This window comes from Taudactylus pleione, unplaced genomic scaffold (genome assembly GCF_031769625.1).
Source record: "Taudactylus pleione unplaced genomic scaffold, aTauple2 ptg000689l, whole genome shotgun sequence".
In the NCBI taxonomy this organism is placed as follows: domain Eukaryota; kingdom Metazoa; phylum Chordata; class Amphibia; order Anura; family Myobatrachidae; genus Taudactylus; species Taudactylus pleione.
In genome coordinates, this window is record NW_028285091.1 from 312,821 (window position 1) to 317,570 (window position 4,750).

General features: G+C 43.7%; 1 pseudogene; it reads right to left on the reverse strand.

Moving 5' to 3' along the window:
* Nucleotides 1-632: 632 nt before the first annotated feature.
* On the reverse strand, nucleotides 633-4,470 carry LOC148477781 (uncharacterized; annotated as a pseudogene).
* Between the last annotated feature and the right edge of the window lie 280 nt (nucleotides 4,471-4,750).

Sequence of the window (4,750 nt, forward strand, 5' to 3'; positions counted from 1 at the left end):
CCCCCTGAGAACCAAGGACTGTATCGGCGGGTACCCTCCACAGGACCTAGCCGTTTACCTGCCCCCTTGAATCCGGCCACAGTCCAGGTAATCCGGGGTCACTGCGAGCTGTGACTCCAGACACCCACCAGCATCCCCGGATCAGTACCGGCGTTCTGGTCCGGCGGGGTGGAGGAGCGACAGCATAGACGTCAGTACTGACTGTCTATGCTGTGGAGCTCATCTTGTGCAGCCACAGCTGCCTTGAAAAGAACTTCAGGGGCCATTACAGCCCCCCTCTGAACATGGTGATCAGACTCCGAGCCGTGCACCTACGAAACTGATTTGCCTTGGCTCAGGGGCGGGGTATAGGAGAGGGACCCTAGTGCATCCTGGGAGGCTGAAAACTTTAACTCTGCCTGCCCGATGTCTCCGCCATCGCCTATTCCCCAAGGTATCCTGTGGATACCCTATGGACCCTGATGTAGAAATAAAGATGGACAGGAATCAGTACCAAAGGAACTGAAATAATAATAATAGCGATAAGTTAATATAATAAAACATGGATCTGACTGAACAATAAACCAAAACAACCAGTGATTATTATACATAGAATTTACTAGCAAAAAACAATAATAAACTCTATTGGCAAATACTCTGCTGACAAAGTAATAACAATGCGAATAACGAGGACAGAGGGGTAGAACGCGCTCTGGTATAGTGCAGCTCAGGTACAACCTAATGTAAGCAATCTCCCTGATCAGCGATAGACAATACATGACGTTACATAGTGCGCACTGTCTGTAATCAGTTCTTCCTTCTGTCACACCCTGTACCTTTCCAACGTTCCTTTTACTTTACTTGTATGATAAAAAGAAAACAAGACGTCATAGTGCTGTATCACATGTAACACAACTGACACTCTAGTTCCTCCAGTTACAGGATCTGTGAATTATCCAAACACTAAACAGACTTATGGCCTAATGTAGTAGCGTGCAGGATTCTGATAGTGCCAAGATGGTAGCGAGGGTATCCAGATTAAATCCCGACACCAGTCAGAATCCCGGTGCCGACATTCCGACGGGTTTGGTGGAGGGCTAGGGTTAAGCTTTAGGGGTGGAGGGTTAGGTTTAGGCACAAGAGGAGGAGGTTACCTTTAGGGTGCATGGAGGGAGGGTTAGGATACTTACCGACTGGTGTCAGTATCCTAACCCTGTCGGGATGCCAGCGTCGGGATTCTGACTCCGGGGATCCCTAGCACCGGCATTCCGTACCCCACCCATTGGCGAGTTACCAGACAAAGCAGCAATGTTATGTACTGTAAGACAAAAATAACTGACTGACATTCATACACTGCATATACTAGTTATCATCATAAACAATTGGTTACGTTCAATCCCATTAGGCCAATGTAAAGACTTAAAAAGTCTTAAATAGTGAAGTATGAAACAAACAGTTGGAAGATATTAGTAAAATAATCAAAAAAAGGTTATGAAAGGGATCTTGTTAAAAGTCAAACGTCAGGTAACCGATGTAACATGGAAAGATCCTTTAAAAATAAAAGATAAATAAATGGGTCATAAAGACAACTGTTATGTGTGAGCCTTTATCTGCCAATTCTGCCCACGATACAAACAGGTAGAAAGAGCTATAAAATGAAGCTGGCACATACTCGGCAACAGAACCCTACTCTTACAGCCGTCAGACCGGCTCAATCTCAGCTCATGTACAGGAAAGCGCAGAACCTCAGGCATCACCCTACTGTGTAGCTGGCAGAGAAAGATGGGCGGGCTGAGGTGGGGCAAACAGAGAGAAGCCTGCAGTAGTGCAGTGCCAAGTGTCCTTCTTAATCAGGCAGCCATAGCAGTTTCTGTGGCAGGCAAGGTGGGTGGGCGGAGCCAGAATGGGTTCCGCCACCAATTAAAACTGACTGAACACATTTACGCCCCATTCTGGCCCACTTTAACCCCTGGATGTATGTATGAGAGACATAGGGCCTGATACATCAAAGATTGCAACTGCAATTATGCACACAATCGGGCGATAGTTGCATTCTGCGCATGCATGTACATCGCAGTGTGTGTACACTCCACTGTGATCGGGACTGCGATCGTAGTGACCACGCAGACCCATCTCAGAGTGACTGACAGGAAGTGCCGTTTGTGACGGGAGGGTGGTCCGCAAAACAGGTGTGCCAGTGTGATTGAACGCCGTTACAAGGGCGTGCATAAATTAGGCACTGCGATGTCATACGTAACTCAAGTACTCAGTGCGTAGGTCAGAGCTTGAGCAAGTGTGCGTGAGGCCGCTGTTACCGATGGTTTCACAGTCTTGCTAAACATTACGGATGTGTGTAAGGTAAGGTGGGTGTCCTTCTGTGTGCTGTGACGGCATAGTGATCGCAATGGATTAGCATATCATCACAGTCAGACCGCGTGCGTAATCGCAGCCGCAATCCGTAGTTAATCAGGCCCATAATGTTTTATTGAAACATGATCTGAGTGAAAAATCAGTAGGAACAATACATAGAGGGAATTCCAATTGGAGCCTCTAAGGATGTGATCTTTTACACTAATGGTTGGAAAAAGTAAACTACAGATGGGTCCACATACATCTAGCCTCCTTGCATGTTAAACAGCCCTATTAGTTGCGCCATGCCGTGGTGTGACTCGGTAGCGCCCGGCGTCTTTTCATGCATCTTTTTACCTTTAAATGCGTCTTATATGCTCAGCTTCTGCTGATTACAGCATGCCTATGTTCTGTGATTAAGTGCGGGTTTCTCTGTTTGCGAAACGCTACGTTACAGTGTTAGTGGCTGTAACACTGTAAAGTAGTGTTGAGCATGAGTTATCTGATGTATAACAATATGTGCTTTCTGGGTAAAACATTTCCCACACTCTGAACATACAAATTACTTCTCCCCTGTGTGACTTCTCTGATGTGTAACAAGACATGATTTATATTTAAAACATTTACCACACTCTGAACATGAAAAAGGTTTCTCGTCCGTGTGACTTCTCTCATGTAGAACAAGTTGTGATTTCTGGGTAAAATATTTCTTGCACTCAGAGCAGGAAAATAGGTTCTCACCTGTATGAAGTCTCTGATGGGTAACAAGATCTGATTTATATGTAAAACCTTTCCCACACTCTGAACAAGAAAAACATTTCTCACCTGTGTGAGTTGCCTCATGTAGAACAAGATGTGATTTCTGGGTAAAACATTTCCCACATTCAGAGCATGAAAATGGCTTCTCATCTGTGTGAGTCCTCAGATGGGCAACAAGAGTTGATTTGTGTGTAAAACATTTCCGACACTCAGAACATGGATAAGGTTTCTCGCCTGTGTGACTTCTCTGATGTCTAACAAGATGTGATTTCTTTGTAAAACATCTCCCACACTCAGAACATGGAAATGGCTTTTCACCTGTGTGACTTCTCTGATGTGAAACAAGATGTGATTTGTGTGTAAAACATTTCTCACACACAGAACATGAAAATGGCTTTACGCCTGTGTGTATTCTCTGATGTATAACAAAATGTGATTTATGGGCAAAACATTTGCCACACTCTGAACATGAAAATGGCTTCTCACCTGTGTGAATTCTCTCATGTCTAGCTAAAGCTGATTTATATGTAAAACATTTCCCACACTCAGAACAAGGAAATGGTGTCTCACCTGTGTGACTTCTCTCATGTATAACAAGATGTGACTTCTGAGTAAAACATTTCCCACACTCTGAACATGAAAATGGTTTCTCACCTGTGTGATACTGCTCGTGTTTAGCAAGATGTGATTTATGTTTAAAGCGTTTCCCACACTCAGAACATGGAAAAGGCTTCTCACCTGAGTGACTTCTCTCATGTATAACAACATGTGATTTATGCGAGAAATGTTTTCCACACTCTGAACATGGAAATGGTTTCTCCCCTGTGTGACTTCTCTGATGTGAAACAAGATGTGATTTGTGTGTAAAACATTTCTCGCACTCAGAACATGAAAACGGCTTTACACCTGTGTGATGTCTCTGATGTATAACAAAATGTGATTTATGGGCAAAACATTTGCCACACTCTGAACATGAAAATGGCTTCTCACCTGTGTGAATTCTCTCATGTCTAGCTAAAGCGGATTTATATGTAAAACATTTCCCACACTCAGAACATGGGAATGGTGTCTCACCTGTGTGACTTCTCCCATGGATAACCAGATCTGATTTCTGAGTAAAACATTTTGCACACTCTGAACATGAAAATGGCTTCTCACCTGTGTGACTTCTCTCATGTATAACCAGATGTGATTTCTGCGTGAAATGTTTCCCACACTCTGAACATGGAAATGGTTTCTCACCTGTGTGACTTCTCTGATGTGTAACAAGAGCTGATTTATTTGCAAAGCATTTCCCACACTTGGAACATGGAGATGGTCTCACACCGGCCTTAGTTGGCTGATGGGTAACAAGCTGTGTCCCCTGTGTACAACATTTGCCATCTATAGAGCAGGGAGCGATTGTGGATACACTAAAAGCTGTACTATGTGTAACAGTATGTGAGTTATCAAGATAACATTGCTCATGGTTAGAGGGATCAGATGACGTATCTGCACTGTGACGTACAGGATGTATAATGCGGGTAATAGGGATTTCTCCAGGAGAATCCGATCTGATGTTATCTTCTATTTTATTGTCTGGAGATAAAATTAGACATTCTTCTGAGATTTTCCTGCTGTTACTTCCATATGCTGGGAATAAAAAAATATATATACATAAATA